Source organism: Pleurodeles waltl, chromosome 6 (genome assembly GCF_031143425.1).
Source record: "Pleurodeles waltl isolate 20211129_DDA chromosome 6, aPleWal1.hap1.20221129, whole genome shotgun sequence".
In the NCBI taxonomy this organism is placed as follows: Eukaryota; Metazoa; Chordata; class Amphibia; order Caudata; family Salamandridae; genus Pleurodeles; species Pleurodeles waltl.
Genome location: NC_090445.1, coordinates 1249659609 through 1249684273, shown reverse-complemented (window position 1 = coordinate 1249684273; position 24665 = coordinate 1249659609). Strand labels below are relative to the sequence as shown.

At 45.9% G+C, this 24665-nt stretch overlaps 1 protein-coding gene and 1 pseudogene across 1 annotated transcript in view; both read left to right on the top strand.

The window, feature by feature from the left end:
* AIFM2 (AIF family member 2) overlaps positions 1-24665 on the top strand; it is a 409481-nt gene that overhangs the window by 64049 nt on the left and 320767 nt on the right. The window lies entirely within an intron of this gene.
* LOC138301756 (protein KTI12 homolog) lies at positions 10441-11271 on the top strand (annotated as a pseudogene).

The window sequence follows — 24665 nt, the reverse complement described above, 5'->3', positions numbered from 1 at the left end:
TTTCTATGATAGTGCTTGATAACGCAGTTTGTTTATCATCTCACGGTGATGGGACTGCTAAATACACCTTAAAGGAGATAGGTAATTTATTGTAATGAGGGTGGATATTTTAAATTCTTTATACATCGGTAAACAATGATTTATGATGAGCGAATGTACCTCTGCTCGCATGTTCTCAGTATGTATTTGGCAGATTTTTTTGTGTGTTCTCTACATATATATATATATATATATATATATATATATATATATATATATAGGTAGATATATATATATATATATATATATATAGGTAGATATATATATATATATATATATATATATATATAGGTAGATATATATATATATATATATATATATATATATATATAGGTAGATATGATTTTTTTATGTGGGAATGTATTATTGGTTGCTTATAATATTATACCATCTTTTTTAAAATGCTTGTTTATTGCGTGATTACTTAAAATCATTTCATAGAGTTTTCGTTCGTTCAATTAACCACAGAAAGCCTAGCTGCCAAACTCCAGAGAGAAGGAAGCTTTTTTTCTTCTTGGCACTTTTGCAACTGTTCAAACCATGGTCTGCCGTATCTGATTTCCTTTGACACTATGGCGGTCATTACAATATTGGCAGTAAAAGCCACTTACTACCATGCAGAAGACCGCCAACACACCGCCGCGGCCGTGGAATTCCGCCACAGCTATTATGACCCACAGCACGGAATCCGCCAATATTCAGACACCCACACAAGTCCGCCTCACCAAAGGTCAGTGATAAACTGGCGAAAACAAAACCTCCACCGTCACGCCAACAGAAATATGCCAACACTATCACGACCCACGAATCCACGCGGCGGTCTTTCAACCGCGGTATTCCATTGGCGGTACACACCGCCGTGCTCAATATACACACACACTTACAAAACACAGCCACATTGGACAATTCGAAATACACACACCTGATAGACTTACACACACCACTCCCACACACCCAATACAATATAAAACACACAACTACATCACCCACAAACCCCTACAACCACAATTGAGAAAGAAGCACAGAGAGAGACACCACCATCAACAATACTAGCATCCACAGGCACACAACACCATCACCCACATAACTTCCACGCACTTCACACAATACCCCACTACATATCAGCACACTTATCACCACACACCCCACCCCACACTACCCCATGGCACGGCAAAGACACCCAAGGTTCTCGGAGGAGCTGCTCAGGGTCAAGGTGGAGGAAATCGTCCGGGTAGAGCCACAGCTATTCGGATCACAGGTGCAGCACACCTCCATTGCAAGGAAGATGGAGCTATGGCGAAGAATAGTGGACAGGGTCAACGCAGTGGAACAGCACCCAAGAAATCGGGATGACATCAGGAAGAGGTGGAACGACCTACGGGGGAAAGTGCGTTCCGTGGTCTCAAGACACCATCTTGCGGTTCAGCGGACTGGAGGCGGACCCCCACCTCCTCCCCCACAACGAACAACATGGGAGGAGCAGGTCTTGGCGATTCTGCATCCTGAGGTCCTCGCAGGAGTAGGTGGAGGAATGGACTCTGGTAAGTCCAATCTTAACTATTACATCCCCCACCCTACCTGCATGCCATCACATGCCCCCACCCTCACCCTCACCCCTATCACTCCAACTCCTCATAAATGTCCCAACATCACAAACCACACATCCTAACACCAAGCCCTGCATGCAACAACAAAGCATGGGCACCCATCACTAAAGCATGTCCACTGCACATACCCATACACCCCCCTAAACCATCACACAAGGTCCCACACAGGAACGCAAGCACTGGGGTACACGGTCACCCACCCATTGCACACCATGGCACACACAGATGTAATAAACATCCTTTTATACCCCTGCAGGACCCCTACCCAACGTCACCGGACAGGAGGGTCCACACATGTCCACACCACCAACAGAAGAGGCCCACAGTGATGACAGCACCTCTGTCCCTCTTTCCAACTGGATCTAGATGACCAGCCTGGCCTATCGGGGACCTCGGGACAGTTGGTTCCCATCACACAGTCACAGCCCACTACAGAGCTTCCCCCAACTGGAAACACCAGCACAGCACCCACCCAGCGGGCCCATACCTCCGTCCCCAGGACACGTCAATCAGCAGTGTGTCCACCACTACAGGGAACCCAGGATAACCCACCACCCCAACAACAACAGGGACCTGGGGGCAGTGGCAGTGGGCACACGGTCCAGGGGACCGAGGCCCAGGAACACAGGGGAACTGGGAGGGCTGCTGTGCGACAGGGGGAGGGCAGGCCAAGGGAACCCACTCTCCACGAGGCCCTCTCCAACATCATGGGAGCCTACCACCACTCCCAGGAGACAATGGCAACGGTACTGGCCAAGTTTCATGAGTCCCCAAGGCCTGCAGGAGGAACAGTATTTGGGCTTCAGGGAGGAACTCAGAGCCATCAATTCCACCCAGGGCACCATCGTAGGGGTGCTGAAGGAAGTACTCAACACCAGGAGGGACACTGTGGCACTACAAGGGGCCCCTGACACTAGCCTGGACGATGAACTGCCCACCACCTCCACCGGCGCTAGTGGACAGGAGGCACCGCCACAGGACCACCACACCAGCACCCCACACCCTGCATAGGGAGAACCACCTCGCAAACTGTCCCTGAGATCAAGGACAAAGACCGAGAACGATGCCAAGACCCCCGCCAAGAAATGAGACCACCCTGAATGTCATCCTTCTGTCCCACTTTGTCACCCTGTCCATACTTAAACTGCCCCAGCTCCACTTCCTATGCCCATTTGGGCAATGCACCTGTGAGACTAATAGACTGGACTCTGCCATGGACATTCCTCCACCATCACCCCTCACCATTTTGCTACCCCCTCCAATATTGAGCACTAAAATAAACACCCTTAAAGCACAAAACAATCTGGAGTCAGTCTGTGATTTCGGAATAGTGTATTAGCAATTACAGTGTCAAATAGCTCTTTCATTTGTAATGTCAACATACCTATGTCACACAGCTGTAGTCCATGAGGAATCAAAGCAGATGTCACACTGTGTGACCCACATCCGTGAAATCGTAAGGTAAAGTGACAACTCAGTGACCATACACTCGATGAAAACGACAGACAGTAGTGAGGTAGTAGTGTTAAAGTACATGTAGTAGTCAGGTTTGTATTCTTACCTGTGTTTCACTGGAAATATTGCTGGATCACTGAGTCCCTGTTGTCCATGTCTTCTTCTTCTGCTTCTTCGTCTTCACTGTCCACAGGCTCCACAGCTGCAACAACACCGCCATCTGGACCATCCTCCAGCAGAAAAGGCACCTGTCGTCGCAAAGCTAAGTTGTGAAGCATACAGCATGCCACGATGATCTGGCACACCTTCTTTGGTGAGTAGAATAGGGATCCACCTGTCATATGGAGGCAAGAGAACCTGGCCTTCAGTAGGCCGAAGGTCTGCTCGATTATCCGCTGTGTTCACCCATGGGCCTCATTGTAGCGTTCTTCTGCCCTTGTCCTGGGATTCCTCACTGGGGTCAGTAGCCATGACAGGTTGGGGTAACCAGAGTCCCCTGCAAATGGCGAGGGACAACTGTTAGACACACACTAACTCAGGGACATCCACAGACCCAGACAACCATTCCCACTTTCTTGCTTCCAGGTGCTCACCTGATAGCCACACACAGTGCCTCTGGAGTTGACCCATCACATAAGAGATGCTGCTATTCCGCAGGATGTAGGCGTCATGCACTGAGCCAGGGAACTTGGCATTAACATGGGAGATGTACTGGTCTGCCAAACATACCATCTGTACATTCATGGAATGGTAACACTTCCGGTTTCTGTACACCTGTTCACTCCTGCGGGGGGTACCAAAGCCACATGGGTCCCATCAATGACACCTATGATGTTGGGGATATGTCCCAGGGCATAGAAATCACCTTTCACTGTAGGCAAATCCTCCACCTGAGGGAAAACGATGTAGCTCTGCATGTGTTTCAGCAGGGCAGACAACACTCTGGACAGCACGTTGGAAAACATAGGCTGGGACATCTCTGATGCAATGGCCACAGTTGTTTGAAATGACCCACTTGCAAGGAAATGGAGCACTGACAGCACCTGCACTTGAGGGGGGATTCCTGTGGGATGGCGGATAGCTGACTTCAGGTCTGGCTCCAGCTGGGTACACAGTTCCTGGATTGTGGCACGGTCAAGCCTGCAGGTGATGATCACATGTCTTTCCTCCATTGTCGACAGGTCCACCAACGGTCGGTACACCGGAGGATGCCGCCATCTCCTCACATGTCCCAGCAGACGGTGCCTATGAAGGACAACAGCGAGCACAGAGTCAACCAACTCAGAGGTACGTACCCACAGCTTACACAGAACACGAATCATAATCCAAAAAGTGGCCTGTATGTGTGTTGAGTCTAGGCCTAGGTATGTGTGACGCAGTTAAAATTAAGCCATGTGAGGCCCCTGAAAGGGCGACTGCCTGACCTCTAAAGTGGGACAATGGGATGTGAGGTAACTGCACTGGCGTTGTACACCGTCGCGGTAGGCGCTCGAAGACCGCGACACAATGCTGCATTGGTTAAAATTGGACCCTATGGGTCCCATGAGCCAATGACTATGTGCGGTGACGGTGCGCACCGCCGCGGACGTGACCACCATTTTCTATCTGTTCAGTCACTCGATACCTGATCTTCGACAGGAGAGGACCTGCACTGCAAGTGCTGCTGTGACCTCGGTCAGGAAGAGACAATGGCTCGAGTGTCTGGGGAAAGGGCCCCTACCTTCACATCGGAGGTGTTGGAGAAACTCGTGGGTGGGGTCCTCCCCCAGTACACGCTACTCTACGGTCCTCCAGACAAACAGATAAGTACACTGGGAGCATGCTGTATGGGCTATGCCTGTGTGGAGTGGGGTGGATGTAAGAAGGGGGGGAGATTGCGGCGTGCAGGAAACAACGGTGAGTGCATGTGCCACATGGCAAGGGCAGGGATGGGGGCCAATGACTGTGACGGTGCAGTTGGTCATAAGTTTCTCTTCCCCCTGTACAATTCATGTAGGTCAGCGCCCACCAGAAAAAACATATTTGGCGTGCCATCGCCAAGGACGTCCGGACCCTGGAGGTCTACCACAGACTGAGCACCCTCTGCCGGAAAAGATGGGAGGACATTTGCAGCTGGAGCAAGAAGACGGCGGAGGCTCAGCTGGGGATGGCCTCCCAACGTGGGAGGGGTGCCCGTCGCACCATGACCCCCCTGATGTTCTGGATCCTGGCGGTGGCGTACCCGGATTTGGATGGGCGCTTGAGGGCATCACAGCAGCCACAAGGGGGTGAGTACAATCTCATCCTGCTGATTTTGCGCGCAGTGGAGGTGTCTGGGTGGGGGAGGTGGGCTGTGGGTTTCCCTAGGCCAGGGCAAGTTTCGTAGGCAAGGTCCCTCCGTAAGGCAGGCCATGTGGCACCCCACCCCACCTCTGTAGAGTGCCAAGTACACCTAGTCATGCCCCTGTGTCATCCATGTGTGCAGATGTCGTCCATAGCCTAGTAGGCCATTTCCCAGGGATTGAACAGTGGAGCCAAAGAGCGTGGCGTAGTGCAGGGGGCTTCTGTGTCTGTCGTGTCTGCCAACTGTAGTAATAATGCATGCACTCAACATGTGTTTCTTCTGTCGTCGTCCCCCTTTTTGTGGTCTCCCTGTTCTTGTGTGCATTAGCATCATCAGGCGGAGGAGCAGTGGCACCGGAGCACGAGGGGGCTGCATCCCACATGGCCATGGAGGGCCACACTACGGACTCGGACTTCACCAGTGGGACAGAGGGCGAGGGGAGCTCCACGGCGGGGACATGAACTGAGACCAGCGACACAGACTCGTCCTCTGATGGGAGCTCCCTTGTGGTGGCGGCAACATCTGTGCCCCCCTCCATCTACAGGTACAGCCGCCACCCCCCCTACCAGCACGCCCTCCCAGCAGCCCCTCAGCCCTTGCCTCATGCCTGCTCACCCGGGAGGGTGGGCATCACCTTCACCCCAGGCACCTCCGCCTCTGCCCCAGTCACCCCTGCTGCCCTCCGTGAGGAGGCCATTGACCTCCTCAGGTCCCTCACTGTTGGGCAGTCTACCATTTTGAATGCCATCCAGGGTGTAGAAAGGCAGTTGCAACAAACAAATGAACTCCTGGAGGGCTTTTATTCTGGTCAGGCGGCCCTTCAGCAAGCTTTTCATACTCTGGCCTCAGCACTGATGGCAGCCACTGTCCCTGTCTCTAGCCTCCCCCCTCCAACTTCCTCCACCCAGACCCAATCCCCTGTACCCCAGCCTATCACAAGCACACCTACAGACCAGCATGCACACACGTCAACACACAAGAGAAGCTCTGGCAAACATAAGCACCACACATCCCACAGGCACTCACGCAAGCATCAGACACATGCAGGCACACCAACATCCACTGCCTCCACTGTGTCCCCCTCCTCCTCTTCTCCCTCCTCCCTCCCAGTCTCGTCTACACTCACACCTGCACGCACTACATCTACAGCCACTACTGCCATCGCCAGCACACCCACCACCACACCCCTCTCACGTGCAGTCACCACCCCCACTACCATTCACACGTCCCCTGTGTCCTCTTCCAGTGTGTCTGTGACGCCACCTCCCAAGATACACAAACGCAGGCACACACCCACCCAACAGCCGTCCACCTCACGACAGCCTCCAGCCCATGCACCTTCACCCAAAGTCAGCAAACGAACACCTCATACAACCACAACCTCTTCCTCCACTCCCAAACCCCCTCCAGCTACCCGTCCCAGTGTCTCCCAAAAACTTTTCCTGTCCAACCTTGACCTCTTTCCCACACCTCCCCCACCCCGTCCGTCTCCTAGGTCCCGAACTAGCACCTCAGCCACAACATCTCCGGGACCAGTGGTGCCTGTAGTCACCGGAATCTGGAGTGCACCGGCCACCAGGGCAGCCACTGTGGCACAGAGCCACAGCACGGACAGTCCCCCACCCGTGAAGCATCAAAAGTTGGCCAGTGCCCGGCGGGAGAGGGGGAAGACTCCAGCCACCAAAGCCATTCCCAGGTGTCCCAGTGGGAGTGTGGAGTCAGCTGCGACACCTTCCAAGGTGGGGAAGGGCCACACGAAACCAGGAAAGTCTGGGAAGAGCAGCACGGCGGAGGCCACAGCCATGATCCCCGCTGGCCAGGAGGCCACAGCCATCATCCCCGCTGGCCAGGAGGCCACAGCCATCATCCCCGCTGGCCAGGAGGCCACAGCCATCATCCCCGCTGGCCAGGAGGCCACAGCCATCATCCCCGCTGGCCAGAAGGCCACAGCCATCATCCCCGCGGGCCAGAAGGCCACAGCCATCATCCCCGCTGGCAAGGAGGCCACCGCCATCAGAGAGGACCGCCAGCACAAGCCCCGCTGGGCTAGAGAGGACCGCCAGCACAAGCCCCGCTGGGACAGGGAGGACTGCCAGCACAAGCCCCGCTGGGACAGAGAGGACCAACAGCAGCTGAGTCACTGCAAAGGAGCCCGCCGCCTCAAGCACCGCTGAACAGGGCACCGCCGCCTCAAGCACCGCTGAACAGGGCACCGCCGCCTCAAGCACCGCTGAACAGGGCACCGCCGCTCCAAGCACCGCTGAACAGGGCACCACCGCTGACCCATGGGCGCCAAGGGCACTGACGCTACTGAGTCCATCACGAGCAGGATGAAGCACCCTGGGCACAAGGCCCCCTCCAGAACCAGTGGAGAGATACATCCACTACCTCTGTCCTTAGCAGGATGAAGCACTATGGGCACAGAGCCCCCTCCAGAACCAGTGGAGAGATACATCCACTACCTCTGTCCCTAGCAGGATGAAGCACTCTGGGCACAAGGCCCCCTCCATAACCAGTGGAGGGATACATCCACTACCTCTGTCCTTAGCAGGATGAAGCACTCTGAGCACAGAGCCCCCTCCAGAACTAGTGGAGATTCTCATCCACTTGGGAGACTGTGGCTCTGCACTCCCCAGGATGGAACAGTGGGCAACCCACCCACTGTATAGACTTGAGAGACTGTGGCTTTGCACTCCCCAGGATGGAACAGTGGGCAACCCACCCACTGGAGAGACTTGAGAGACAGTGGCTTTGCACTCCCCAGGATTGAACAGTGGGCAACCCACCCACTGTATAGAATTGAGAGACTGTGGCTTTGCACTCCCCAGGATGGAACAGTGGGCATGTGGCCCTCTCGTGGATTTGGCGTTGTGCACTCAACCGGCTGAGGTGCCCCCCCTTTCCCTCCCCCTGAGGTGCTTGTTTTCTTTCTCTCATGCCCCTGCAGTGTTCTCTCCGTCATGGTCGGGGATCTTGTGTGGGCCTCGCCCATACCGTGTGGGCCCAGTGTTCCACGGACTTCATTGGAGCACTACCTGGACTACTAAGCTTGGTGTATATTTTATTTATGGTGTGTGTGTGTGTATATATATATACACACTGCATTTCAGGACTCTGTGTTACCTGTGGAAGCAAATAAATCTTTGAACTGAATACGAGCGTATTGAATTTTTGGGATATATCCGATGGGATCGGTACAGCCGTCTGATGGCCATCAGTCCATCTGTTGAAGAATTTTATATATATATATATATATATTTTTTTTTTGCCTACTTGATTTTAATATATTACAATGGTTAGACTCATTTTCTTTTGTCTTTGCATTCTTCTGGGGGGGGTTTGGGGGGTGTAACTATCATGTATAAATATGTGTTAGTGTGTGTGTTGTAGTGGGTGGGGGTGTTGCATGTGTGTGTCACTGTTTTTTCCCTCCCCCCTCCCCGGTGTCGTAGGTGCAGTACTCACCGTGGTCTACGGAGTAATTCAAAATGAAGCAGCTATAGCTTTGAATGAGGAGGAGATTGCAATGCAAAAAGCAAGAGAGAAAACTGTGGTTTAGAGACAGTTAGTGACCAAACTGAACAATGAACCAAGAGAAATTTACAACAAAATTAAAGATAAAATAGAGTGTGGGTTTCTCCACAAGAAGAAACAATTTTAATGTTCTGCCTATACACCAGTGTTACTACACATCAGTGGACAAGCAGGCACTGGGAAAAGCTGTCTAATTAAAGTTGTCACTGGTTCTCTACAGAAGGTTACAGATTCAAATGTGTCATGTGTAGCAACAGAACCAACAAGATTAGCTGTACATAACATTAAAGGAGTTATTTTACTTCAATTATTAATGCTAGTTGTTGAAAAATAACAATAAATTGGAATACCAGAAATAATCTGCTGATGCTTGCCATGAGGTATCAAGAGTATTGAAAAAACTGAAGCTTCTAATCATTGACGAAGTGAGCACGGCATCAAACTTATTGCTTGTCTTCATACACTCAGTTGTGTTTGGTGACCTACTCCGACCCACCCCTGTAAAAGGACATCTTGATTTTAAAACACGTTTGCATAATGAAACAAGAAATTCACTGGGAAGTATTGGCAATGTGAATATTTGGTTAAACTTTGAATACAAAGAATTAGTGAAAAACATGTGCCAAGCATCTGTAATGGATTAAGGAGATATACTGAAAGACCGAGTAGGAGTGCTCACAAAAGAGGGACACCTTACCAAGAGTCTATTCCCATCTAACATTAGAATACCAGAACTAATGTTCAATTTCATTAAAGAAGAGAAATCTATAGTTTGTGTAATGCCAATGCTTCAAGAGTGCTCCAACTTTAATGAAAAATTACTCCAACTGGAGAAAGAAGAGATTTTAGAAATTACAGATATTGATAAAATGGAACATCAGGGAGACACAATACTGCTGACAGATAAACTGCAATTAAAACTGGATTCTTTAGAGAAATCAGTATCCATGCCTGTAAAAATTGTAAAATTATTTTGCGACATAATTTTAATGTTGAGAAAGACTTAGTAAATGGTGCAATGGGTAAAGTTATTAATTTTCCAAATAGAGATGAGGTAGAATATTTGGCTATAAACGGGTGGGGGATTTGTATCGCCCGACGCCCTGGACATGAGGATTCTTGTTGCGGACAAGAAGTTTTATTGCCTACTTTGCCCTCCGGGCAAGTAGACATTCTCTTTTGCCCTTGTGCACTTAATACAGTCACAATCCACTATTTTTAGGTAGGAATCTGAAATCTTCGTAAATGCGCTTTTTCATAGGTAATTACGGTAACCAAGCTAGTGCGGAAGTTGCAGGATTGACTTTCTCAAGCGGGGTCAAGGAAGGTCATGTGACGGGTGCGAGCCTGTAGGAGTGGACAGGAATGCAGTGTATTTAGATTTTCAAAAAAAGGAAGAAGTCAAGGAGCCTTTCAAGATAAAGTTGAAAGGAAGCTGAACAAGGAGGATGTAGTGATCCTGGTCTTACTTAAGTACATAAAATGTTACATATACGAGTTGTTCGATTCATAGGTAATTACGGTAACAAAGCTAGTGCAGAAGTTGCAGGATTGACTTTCTCAAGCGGGGTCAAGGAAGGTCATGTGATGGGTGACGAGTCTGTAGGAGTGGACAGGAATGCAGTGTATGCAGATTTTCAAAAAAAGAAAGGAGTCAGAGGAGCCTTGCGAGCTAAAGTTGAAAGGAAGCTGAACAAGGAGGATGCAGTGATCCTGGGCTTACTTAACTACATAAAATGTTACAGATACGAGTTGTGCTGTTTAGAAAAAAAAATACACAGAAACCTCACAGTTTGATTCACTGCCTGATTGCGCCTGAAATCAGCATCCCGTGGAATAACACCAGAGAGCCTGGAAAACAGTACTTGCAGGAAATATCTGATGCACTTGCACAGCGTTTCAAAGCCCCTTATTCAAGGAACCACTGGGACAGTCCTCTATTCACTATGCAGAAAGACGTCATACTGCCATTTGAAGACAACTGTGATGCCACTTTTCACAGGGAAGCCTATCCTCCCACCCAGTCCACCCAAAAACAACCGATTTCATCCACAAAGTGCATGCAAGAGCGGGACAAAATCACGCAAGATGTTGTGACAGAACTTCTAAATGCCCAGAAAACCAGTGTACCAGGAGACTTGATTACGGAGATTGGAGCTAATTTAAAAAAATAGAGCTTGCAAGAATCTTTAGCACAGCAGAGCTGCAGAAACCATGTCATCAGTTTATCGGCTGCAGGATCACGCACCCAAGCGAAACATCACTCAATTAGCCAACATGCTTGTGCAATACCTGAACAAAAGTATACATTAGAACAGTCATTCTGCTTCCTGTCATCATTAAATAACTCAGAAACGAAAAAAAGACTTTCAAACGAGCAGATGGATTTTCTTTTAAACTCTGGACTGCAAAAACATTTACTTTAATCAACTGAAAGTAAAAATATGTTTTTGACAGATTCACATTGTTGTGGCCTGGGTTTGGCTCCTGTAACTGTTCACTTTCCAAGGGACTGTCCAGAGGAATAGATCTGTTCATTTGTGTAGTAGGCTCTGAAGACCAAAAATAAAGTGCTTGTGGTAAATAGGTGGCAAGATAAGACAGATGGGTCACTGGTTAGATCACAGCCCTGCAGGTGAGATTGACCCTTGTTTGCGTGGAATAGTTGGATAAATCCAGCAGAACTCCTGGGGCACGCAATGTAGGCCAAAAACATACAAGGGAAAATAATAAGGAGCGCAAGAGGCCCATGAACTCTTCTGCCGATTGTAAGCAATGCACAATTCAGTGAAAATGTCTGTTAATATGTGACATCCTCAACATGGCTTCAATCATACATGCCAACAGTTTCAAATTAAAGAGGGTGATTTAAAAAGAAAAAAAATCGGGGGCTGTATTTTCCAATATGCTTTCATTGAAGCAGAGGCATTTTCAGGCGAGAGAGCTAAAATAAATCTGCTTTTGACTCCAAAAACCGGAAGTCTCCCGTCTGAATCAGGTCTTTTGGCATCTATGGCTCCAACAGTTTTCAAGAGCGTCCAGATTGGCTCATTCAAAGCTGCAGAGACAAAGTGATGTGTGAGAGGATGGGGGACTCTAAATCAGGCAGATAGAGATTAACAGTGTCCAGGTGTTAAGTGACATGCTCAGTGCACGGTGGGAGCTCACAGGAAGCACTTGCTATGAGAGCAAAAAACAACTAGATCAGACGTGTGAGAACCAACCCCCACCTCACTTTGTCAACCGAGAGGCAGGCAGCAAACAACAGAGTGGGACATGGGACATGTTTCAAAATGCTCAAGGCTTCTTTTACTATGTTGTCTCAAAGGCATTTATTTCTGAGTGGAAGTCGCACTGTAAGAGTACCTTTCCTTCCTTTCTTGACTGGGAGCTCGCTGGTGATATTAAGTGCACCCAATGTTTCCCCAAGCTGCCCATTCCTTCTTCTCCCCGTCTTCCCCAGTTTCCTAACTTCACTGTATTATATTCCTGCTCAAGTAACCTAACCGATCAGCTATTACACTTTGTGTTTCACTATGAATGACTCTTACCCTGAGCCCAAGCCCAGTCTCCCACTGGACTGTCAGGCTCCCCTGGCCAGTCACTAGTAGTCTGACCTGCTCTCTCTCTCTCTCCACTGCTTAGCTACCGTATTTAGATCCTTCCCTCTAAATAACTCCTCCAGTTAATGTCACACCACAATCATAAATGCCTGCCTGAGGCTCTTGTCTGATGTCCCAAGACCTGCTTTGTATCCTTCAGTTGCTTGTGCCCAGTCCCATCTTTTCCTCCCACTACTCACTGAATTTTTAGCACCTCAACCACATTCTACAGTGCTGTGTCCTAGCCGTTTCCGAGTTCTCCTGTATTAGCCAATACTTGCTTCTACTATAGTGCTTTGGTTCTTCGTACGTCACTTGTGCTATTTTCAAGCACTATTAAAAACAAACTTTTCCACTACTCAATCTGAAGCAATTCAACTTCCTGATAAGGATGGATGGCGGAGTCTTCTCTGCCAAGGGTTTTCATTTTCTTTTCCAGCTTGGGCCTAAAACACAGAAAGCATTTAAAGTGCTATCAGCCCTCTTTTTGTTTGAGTATAATCCTGGTTGGACGGTATCCCCCAAGCTCCCATCCACCCCCCACCCCCCTCAGCGCCTTGAGACCCTCACGGGTGAGTAGGGCACTTTACAAATGCTTTGATTGATTGATTGATCTGGAGCCTAACACCTAGAGGGAAATGTAATGGAGTAACAAAGGCACACAGCTTGTTATCACATGCTTAGGAAAAACTACAATTTGGATGCAGGTTTTTGATTTTACTCAATTCTTGTATGTCAGGTATGCATGCACTGTAAAAAGTGCCAGCTATATCAGTATGTATGAATATTTACAGGAATAACAATTTAAATAGCAATTGCTAATTTCTTTTAATATTTTAATACTTTTATAGGACTACTCATCCCACTGTAGGATGTCAGAGTGCTTTACATCACACACGCATTGTGTGATGTACATACAAGTGTGTAGTGTAAATCAATGTACAAGTTGGTGCATAGAACAAAGAGGGTTTCAAGGTGTAGTAGTCACATCTTTACTGGTAGAGATTATATGCTAAGATTGTATAGCTGGGAGAAACACAAAGCTGGGATTTAAAACGTAACAGTGCCTGGGATGGTCTTTTTATAATACTCCAAAAAACGTTTTAGCAGCCTCATAATAAAGGATTGAGGAAAAAACAAGGTTCTAAACCAGTGTCTTGCAGTTTGCATGCAGGTCTTTGATGCCGGTTCATAGCTGATTGTGCTATATTAGAAGGAATGCAAATTATGAACTTCAAGTAATAAAATGATCTGTATCAAAAACAGTGACCCACATACCTATCTACAGGACATAACAATCTATCATCTGCAGGAAAACATATTAACCCTTTAGGCTACTTTATGCCTCAAAACTGTGACCAAACAAAACACAGATCTCTCCAGCAAGTGCTTTGACCACTAGAGTTTTCTTACCATTATTATTATTATTATTCTCTGAGAATTACTAGGCACACAAGGCTCACTGAAGCAGGTGCTCTAACCTCCATAAAATATTTTAAAATGTAGACCTTGCAACAAATTAAGCCAGAACAGATTTTCTGTCACATTCTCCTTGGTGCCAAGTTCTTTGTGACAGGGGCTTTAAAAAATAAATGTCAACGCTGACTCTCAGACTGCTTTTCAGGACTCAGCCAGTGTGACTTCCCCCCCTTTTTGTTGCCCACCTTGATTCCCCAATATATATTTCCAATTCCAGAACTGCTCATGACCCTACAAGTTATGAGCATCGAGTCTTGGCTCACCAAGCCATCTTGCTTTTTTGACCGTGCCACTTCAATACCCTACCTTTTAATCACTGAACCACAAACAAAAGCGCTCATCTGTCCCTTTGTCCTTTGGACCGCTTGTTTGCTCTTCCTCTGGCTAAGATTATTTTATTTAGGGTTTGTTTTTACATCGCTGCTAATCACCTGTAGTGATTTCCGAGTGCTTATCTGACCTATGTCTTCTGGTGCTTCTCCCCGCTGATATTGACACAGCTCTTCCTCTTTCAACAAAGTTTCCAGTTTATTTTGTACCATTGTGCCACTGTGCCTTTTCATATACCTATTCTTCTACTTCTGCAATCCATCCCTTACTATAATTTGGTTTTATTTACAGTGCATAATAATCTTCTGTTTTTAGCACTATAATTGATAACGTATTATTGCTCACATAATAGTACTCAATTTGCAATCCTTATATGGAGGGAAAGCGAAACATTAATTGCCAGAATCTGAACTTTTAGTGTGCAGAGTACAGCAGTTCCCTGGAGTTAATTTTAACCCACTGAGCCATTTAGCCAATTTGCTGATTCTGCCTAAACAACTCTGGTTTATTTTTGTACTGTTGTCCCATCACCTGCTCACCCCTCTGTCCTAAGATGATCTGACCTTCTATTTCCTGGACTCCATGGTTTGTGTGACTTTATATTTCTCTTGCCAGCCTCGTTTCTCTACAACATCCTGTGGTGTTTTTGCCCTTGAATTCACCAAGGCTTTTTCCAGAACCTGTGTGCCGTTTCTTAATACTAGACCACTGCTGTCTCAGTTGTTCATCAATTTATTCCTTGGATCTTGTTACAGGCCTCTCCATCTGTCCCTATCCTAATACTTAGCCAGCCTGCCTCTCTTGAATTTTGCCTAGTGAGTTTTTTCAATAGTACAGAGCTTGAGTGCCTGGTCTGACCATGTCAATCTAGCATGGTTCCCTCATGTCTGTTTGAGTGCCAGCTGTGAATCTCATGTCATTTTCTTAATTGAGGTGGGTATTACTCTATAGAAATATCCATTCAGTCCTGTAATGTCCAAGCTGCTTAATTTTGACTCCTTCCTCCATGGCCAGACATTGTGCTCCTTTGTGTAATTAGCCGCTCCCATCTACTGCCCTTCCTGCACAAATTTGGAACAGATACATTTGCTTTGCCATCACTGGTTTTCCATCAATGCACTGGTCACATAAAGTGTCTACATGTACATGTCTCGACCTGTGCTGCTCTTTACAACATGTCTTCACTACTAGGGTTACTGTGAGGGCAGATGGCAGGGCTGCTGGAAGGCAGGAGGCAAAGTGGCCTTGTTAAGGTAAACAGGTTGCTCAGAGACCTTAGATGAGTATGGATCCCAAAGGGGGTTTAAAAAGGCTGAGCAGTCTGTGATGAGAGTGGATGGCAAGGGAGCAGCAGTTGACAAGAGAGGGTTTTGGATGAAGCCTATGGCGATACTGGAGGGGGCATAAAACATCTTCTGAGAGGGAAGGAGTACCTGTAGCAAAAGGTGCAAGGGGTACAGAGCCTGAGTTGAGGGAGTAGAGAGGAGGTTATGGAATGGGTGGTGAGAGGAATATTCATTCTGATGTATTTGGTGTGAACATATGTGTGTGGCAAGGGAGTGGTGTACATTAACAGTAAGGGAGTGAAGCTCTTGTGAGCAAATCGAACAGAAGGATAATTGACCCTATGATGAATATTTGGAATTGGTATGGGCCCTATGGCAGGTTCGTGGAAAGGCAAATATTTTTACTGCTTATAGCAAGAAAAGAGTGTGGAAGCTAATACTTTATATAAAGAGATTTTACAAGGGCAAAGAGGCAGAGGAGGTCATTTTTACTTTGCTTTTGCAGTTGACTAGTAGTCTGGCCTTGCTAGTCATTATAACATTTGTAGAGTTTGTGGGACAAGTGGATTTCTTTACAGGGCTAGAAGATTATTGTAGTACTTTGTCCCTTGGACAAGTACAGTTTTCCTGAAATTCCACACCCCTGTATAAAATTTGATCAGATAGATAATGTGAAGATTGGCCGATGAATTCTACAGTTTTTGCTTGTAAAAGTCATATATATGCATCTCCAACAGCACCAGTTCCCACTCTCTCGAGCATATGATGTAACCATCCACAAATCACAAGGTTTAAGTGTAGATGCAGCTTTAGTTAATGTTGGAAGTTCTGTATTTAAAAAAGGAATGTCATATGTAGCATTGTCGCAAATTAGAACACTATCCGGGTTTGTTTTTGATTGACTTCGATGAGAAGAAAGTTAGTGCTGATGAAAGCTGTGAAAGAGATTACAATTGGTTAAGAAGTCTAGAATGCTTCTCCTTTAGGCCAGTACCCTATGTATGATAAACAAATAATCCGTCCAAAGTGGAAAATTACAAAACAGTTTACCAACCCCCAATAAAACAAAGCACAAAAAGAGAACACAGACGGTGCTAAGAAGAGAAAATTGGAAAATTGTAGTTTACCAGTTGGAAAACAGTTCAGGTGTCGACTGCTAGGTGAATGTTGCTCTCAATGTACTGTTCCATTTACCACATGTAGTAAACCAAATTGAACACAAATCCGATAAGAGAATGTGTTCTGCACTGTATAATGTTCTGCAATGTTTAATGAGTGACAAAAGTGTAATATGTTCTGCTTCAGAGATCCAACATCTTTTGGATACATGTACCAGATCAATAATGTTTACTCTCAACATTCAACAAGATGCACAAGAATTTAATATGGTCATCCTTGGAGTCTTAGAACAAGAAGCAGTAAATGTTGATTATTTGTTTGCGGTCAGTTACAAAAGCAAAGATAACTACGTAGACTGCTCTTTCACGTCTAGCACTGTAATCAATTCTGAACTATTTCTCTACTTAACACAACCGGATTCTAACACCGTTACTTTTGACAAATTGGACAGAAATGCTAACCAAAATATGACCTGCCCAAACTACAGATCAGACGTTGTGTCTACATTGTTTGTACAAACAACTGGAAAATACCTTATAGTAATGCTACAACGATGCAAAGCAGATGGTTCTAAATTGGAAACTTGGATTACAAACTTGAAACCTGGATAAATATCACTTTCAGGAAGAACTTTTACTGCTTTGGCCATCATCTTTCATGGAGGAGTTAATGCAACCTCCAGACACTACATTGTCTATTTAAGGAGTGAAACTGGATGGACAGAATGCAATGACATTAACCTAAAATACAAACCAAAACTTCCATTCAAGCTACCTTGCTCATGGCTTTTATTTCTTCAACTGAAGTTCTAAGGAAAAATTCTGATTTTATTACAAGACCGGAGGCTCATATTATGCAGTCTTTCCTTGCTTTAATTCTTAACAGCAGCCAAGTAAAAAAAACTACAGTACCCAGAATAAAGAAAACTACAACGCTGACATCATAGCTGCAACAGCCAATAGGATAACATACAGTAATACTAATATCTTAACTGCGAGCAACAAGTCCTCTTTTCTTGCTGCTCGCAGTCAAGATAAGTACCTTCATTGTTTGTTCGATATTTTATTGTGTACATTGTTTTTCTAAGGCTTACATATCATTATTTTACAAGCGCGTCCGTTTTCACTCTTAGAACACGCGTTCCCCTTTCTTCTTGAAGCGCGTCTTTCAACGGTCGTTTTTCGGCCGTTGAAGACGCGCGCGCGCTAACGCGGCCATTCCTGACATTCTCGGCATACCTTTGACTAGCGCTCACGCCGCCTCGATATCTTCGGGTATTTCGAGTTATTTTCGAGCGCATCTCGCTCGTTTCTTCTCCCGGCTGCATTTTTCTCCTCATTATGTCGGAGGTCAATCGGCTTCTGCCTTCCTAGCAGTACCGCCCCTATTTCCTAGTTCCTGCCCCCTTCAGCCACTCCATCCCACTCTCTTCATATTTAACCCCTGTTTCCCCAGTTTTGGTTTTAGGTTTATTTTATTTGATTCTAATTATATATTTATATATTTATTTTCATATATATATTTTATTTTTTCCTCATTATGGTTGAGGAAGAGGATTCTCAACTTTTTCAAGAGAATTTAAAGTCCTTCATTAAGGACTCTGTACAACAGGCAGTAAATGTTTCCATGTCGGATATTACTAAGAATTTGGAAGCCTCTTTTTCCAAGATGATTTCCTCTTCCAAGCTGCCTCTTAATAAAGGCAAGAAACGTGCGGCCACCCTTCCAGTGCCGTCCAAAGGAGTTTCAGCTGGTCCTTCCACCCGAGAGGTCACTAAGTCGGGTCCCCCTCCTTCTCCAGTGCAAGTTTCACATTTGAGAGACACAGATGATGACGATGATGATTCTAGTCATGATGACGACATGGACGGATCGGCAGATCCATTTTTGTGTGGGCCTTTGGAGAAAAGGCGTAAAATTTCTCCGTGTGACGGTGGTGCCGTTCACCCTGTGTCTCATGTTTTGGTTGACCATGCTGGCGAACCTTTATTCGACCCTTCCATCATGGTTCATCCAAATTCAAAGGAGTGGTATCCATCCGATCATGTGGCTGATTATGTTTCTTTCTTTTTACGCCATCCCCTTGACAAAGCCACTCGTAATAAGCTTAAGTCGGAGTGTCCCCGTCCCTCACTACCAGATAGCATTACGGCAACCCCAGTTATTGACCCCAACATGTTGATGTTTTTTACCAAATTCGGTAAAGATCCCAAGAAGGGTGTTGATAGAGCTTGGTCAGGTTGTCAAGACAAGCTCCTGGATTTGGTGGGTCCTCTCACTAGAATCTTTGACTTAGCGGAAGAGGCTAAAATGGACAACAGTCCTATAGATCCTGAGGTGCTTTCCAACTGGGCGCAACGCGCTATCTGCATGCTGGGGAATGCCAATACTCAGTTGTCTATTGAGAGGAGGAAGAGTCTACTTTTGAAGATTGATCCTAAATTAGCCTCCTTAGCCTCTAAAGATGATGGTCCGTTGGCTAAGGGCCAATTATTCGGGGATTCTTTCATTAAAGATCTGGGGAAATATGTGTCCACCTTTGCCTCCCTGGACAAGGCCCAACTTTCAATGAAAAAGATTTTTTCTTCTCGGGTTTTTGCCAGGGCCGGCAAAGGCAGGAGTCGCTTTGCCGGCCGCTCCATCAGAGGCCAATACGCCAGCAGAGACTCCTACAGTCAGCAATCCCAGCTTGAATCCTATACCGGATATAAGCCAAGGTTCTATCGGTCAAGAGGCTACCGGCAGAGAGGCTACGCCAACAGAGGAGATCAAACCTCCGGTAAGTGCTTCCGTTTCTGGCCTTCCTCCAGTAGGAGGCAGACTGGCTCTGTTCCTCAATTCATGGTTTTCTCTCACCTCAGATCCCTGGGTAATTCAGGCCATTCAGGGTTACCTGTTAGAATTTTATCAAACCCCAATTCAAACCCCAATTCAATCCCGTGTTCCTCTGCCCCTAGTTTTTTCCCAAGATCAAACCGAGCTTTTGCGCGTCGAGATCCACTCTCTCCTTTCCAAACGCGCGATAGAACCCGTTCAGTTCGACCCTTCGGGTTTCCTCAGCACCATCTTCCTCGTCCAAAAGAAAAATCAGAAATTTCTATCTGGTGTTGAACCTAAAGGCTTTCAACAATTTTATAGTTTATCGACACTTCAAGATGGAGACTATTCTCCATCTCAGAGACATTCTGCTTCGGCACGATTGGCTAGTCAGATTAGATCTTCAGGATACCTACCTCACAGTGCCAATTCATCAAGCTCACAGGAAATTCCTTCAGTTCCAGTGGCTAGACTCTTTCTACCAATTCAGAGTTCTTCCCTTCGGGCTTTCTTCCGCACCTTGGTGTTTCACCAAAATTCTCAAACCCGTCGCTGCCTTTCTCCGTTCTCACGGGGTTCGTCTAATCCTTTATTTAGACGACTTTTTGTTGATGGCACAAGACAAACGTCTGCTTCTAAGCCATCTTCAACTTTGCCAGAACCTACTTCTCGGCCTAGGTTTTCTTATCAATGTTCAGAAGTCGGTCCTAATTCCGACTCAAAGGTTGGAATTTCTTGGTTTTCTAATAGACACCACTCTGTCGGTGTTACAACTTCCCCAACACAAAGTATCCCTGATCAAGAAAGAGATTCGTCAATCCCTATCTCTTCCCCATATCTCCCTCAGGACTCTGGCGCGCTTAGTAGGCCTTTTGGCTTCTTCTATCCAAGCCATCTTCCCAGGTCCTTTACATTACCGCGCCCTTTAGCGGCTCAAAATCCGTCATCTTCACAAGGGTCTCGCTTATTTGGATCCTTTGGTTTTAGACGCCGAATCCAAAGAGGAACTTCTGTGGTGGTTGACACACCTAGATGCCTGGAACGGCAGAACTATCTTCTCTGCCGCCCCAGATCTTGTATTAGAATCCGATTGAAGTCGGACTGGTTGGGGCGCAAGATGTGGTCAGTTCTCGACTGGAGGCGCATGGTCTCTGAAGGAGTCCTTCTTGCACATCAACAGTTTAGAGATGCTTGCAGGTTCCTTTGCCATCCGCACTTTTGCAAAAAACAGAGTAAGTTGCACCATCCTCCTCAGGATGGACAATTTGTCCGCGGTCAGGTATATCAACCACCTAGGAGGTACCAAATCCAAGATCCTCTCCACTTTGGCCAAACATCTTTGGGAGTATTGTCTTCCTCGTCGCATATCGGTCAAGGCAGTGTTTCTGCCAGGCAGGCTGAACACAGTAGCGGATTGGTATTCCAGACATCTTCACGATTCCAGCGATTGGCAATTGCACCCTTCAGTATTCAGGCGTCTTTCTTCCATCTTTGGCGAAATGTACATAGGTCTTTTCGCTTCTCGCCTCAACTCTCACCTTCCTTCGTATTTCAGTTGGAGACCAGATCCGCAGGCTCTAGCCACAGATGCCTTTCTTCAGACTTGGCCGTCTTCCCTTCTTTATGCATTTCCTCCCTTCCTTTTCATTCCCCGGGTTCTGGCTCAAGTACGCAGACAACTCTCCACTCTGGTGATTGTAACTCCCTTTTGGCAGACCCAACCGTGGTACCCAACTCTCTTGGAGTTGGCAATCGATCGGCCCATCTGGCTTCCTCACTTTCCCGACCTCCTCTTGGATCCCCAAGGCCAACGACATCAGTTAGTTCTCAACGGCTCCTTGTTCCTCATAGCCTGGAGAATTTCGGAAGATGCTGCTAGACTCATCCAACAGGCCAGGGCCCCTGGAACCTCCAGAGCCTATAAATCCGCTTGGGCCCTTTGGAGCAGCTGGTGCTTGGACAGGAGTTCAGATCCCTTTTCGGCTAATGTAGTTTTAGTTATAAATTTCCTGGCTTCTTTAGCCTCTCAAGGTAAAGCCTATCGCACTATTAACATGTACAGATCCGCCATCTCTGCGGAGCATCAAAGAGTTGATGGTAGGCCAATTGGTGAACATCCTCTCGTTTGCCAATTATTAAAGGGAGTAAGATACGTTTTTCCACCGTCTCCTAAATATAATGTCATGTGGGATGTTAATCTTGTATTACGCTTTCTCACCTCTTGGCCTACTAATGATTTGCTATCTCTCAAACAACTTTCGGCCAAGTTAACCATGCTTTTATGTCTGGTTTCTATCAAGCGTGTCTCAGACGTTAAAGCGTTAGATGTTTCTTCCTTTTTCTTTTCTCCCCTTGGTGTTTCTTTCCAGGTCAAGAGACGTACGAAAACTAATTTAGCTTGTGTTAATTATCCATTTTTTCCCTCTCAACCCAAACTATGTGTTGGAAATTGTCTCAAAACTTATGTGACTCGTACTGCAGATTTGAGATCGTCCTCTGCCTCCCAATTGCTTATTTCCTTTCAGAAACCACATAACCCTGTTTCTTCCCCTACTCTGGCTCGCTGGGTTAAATGGGTCATGTCTTTAGCTGGCATTGATATAACTACCTTCGGTGCCCATTCGGCCAGAGGTGCTATGGCCTCTCGCGCCTTTTGGGCAGGGTCCTCTCTACAGGATATTCTCAAGTCTGCAGACTGGTCGAATGAAAGTACGTTTAGAACTTTTTATTGTAAACCAGTTTCTCATGTTTCAGATTCTGTCATTGCTATGCTTTGAACTTGCATAATATGAGCCTCCGGTCTTGTAATAAAATTGAGATTTTCCTAGCCTTGGTGTCTGAAAGGCTAGATTTTATTAAAGACACGGAGGCGAGTATTATCCCACCACTATTTTAACCCACCCTGTATCTTCTTTCAGTGCCAACTCCCTCTTCCAGTGTTGGACAGATATTCCCAACGTCTATTCCCAGATGGCTCTCCACTTTCGCCATATTTGAGATTGTTGCATGGACATTGTGACTTTGGTTTCTATTTTCTATGCCGTTTTGTTTGTTACTTCTCCTCTTTAGTTTTGCATCAAGAAAAGAGGACTTATTGCTCGCAGTTAAGATATTAGTATTACTGTATGTTATCCTATTGGCTGTTGCAGCTATGATGTCAGCGTTGTAGTTTTCTTTATTCTGGGTACTGTAGTTTTTTTTACTTGGCTGCTGTTAAGAATTAAAGCAAGGAAAGACTGCATAATACTCGCCTCCGTGTCTTTAATAAAATCTAGCCTTTCAGACACCAAGGCTAGGAAAATCTCAATTAAAGAAGTAGCATACAGTTTTCGTCTACTTGGTTCACCTCTGTTTTTTAGGCATTATTTGGCCTGTTAAGGGTAATGTTTTAAAAAACATCTTAAAAAATCAAGAGTCCTTTTAATGTTCTACAAAGGAGTTCATATAACAAATCAGTGCAGTATTGTCTAATTAAACTTTGAAACTGGATGGACATACTCCAATTATAGCAGCCTTAAGATGTAAGCAAAAAATGCCTTCAAAACCGACAAAATGTCTTCTTTTGTCTCTCCAACCAAGCTTCTGTCCTAATCGGGGAAACAACTACTGTGTGGGATTTTGTGTATATGAATCATCAGCAGTTAAGAAATCATTTAGCCTACCAGGGTTGATGTTTTCAAAAGGATCCCTAAAATTCAAGAGTACTTTACATTTATTTCTACTATTTTACCAGATATAATCATATAAGGCTTTTTTTTAAATAAAATATACTTGGTTAGATTGCTACAGTAACTCTAGAGAAAACCACAAATTAATGAATTAAGGTTAGTGCAAGATATAGTATCACTTATTTGTTGTGACATACTATGCAGCTTTGGGGCTTTTTTACAATCCATTAATTGTTTTCCCCCACTGTTCGAAGATGATGCTTTATACAAACCATACTTTACGGTGAAGAAGTGTAAACGCTGAGAACAGTACAAAAGTGAAAATGATATGTTTACTACATTGTAACACAGTCTTACAGGTTAAGCAATAACTATTCTTATGGTTTTGTAACTTTGAAGATTATATACTAACATATCTTTATCTTCTTTTTGTTTTTCCAATAGTGGCTGCAGTTGAACGACATGTCTCAAAACTGCATGTCTCAAAACAGTTACTGAACCACAGACATGTTGCTCAGAGATATACATGGAGAATGTTTTTAAATATAAACTGCACTTGCCATATCTTTACATTAGTTTCTATTGCCTATTTCCTACTTAAACTTTCAGTGTAATACCTCCAATTTTGAGATACTCACACAACTACTTACTCAATCATTCAAGCATGTCTTTATGCATACAGTCACACAACCAATAACTTATCCATGCAACCTCTCAGAGAAGCAGTCACTTAGGGATACAGCCACTCACATGCCTGCTGTTTTACTCATGCAGTAGATTACACCCCCACTCATCCACTAAAACAGACACTGACACATCCATTCACTCACTCATAATGCTCTCACACACCCTCTCAGTCACTGATAAAGCCCTTCAGACACCTGCTCACTCACATATATACTCACTGTCACACCCATTCTCTCACATGTGCAGGTACTCGCACACCTTCTCATGAACCTATACAATCATTTACACAGCCATACAGCCACTCAGACTAGCATTCATTCACCTATAGTCACTCACACAAGTACACACTCGCCCACAAAGCCAGTTACACAGTCACTCTACGTGTCATACATGTACTCACACAACCATTCACTCACCCATACAGCCACTCACACATACAGGCACTTACACAACCACTCACTCTCCCATACAGTCACTCACACAGCCACTTACTCAATTAAACAGCTACTGATGCACCCTCACTCACACACTCACACAGTTACTCATACCGCCATTCATACAGCCACTGACTCACCCATGGATTTGTCACACAACCTCTTGTGTGACCCATGCAATCCCTTACACACTCACTCATACAGGAACTCACACTATGACTCCCTCACTCTACAGCCATTCACACACCGACCCACTGACCCATGCAGTTCTCATACAACCTCTCA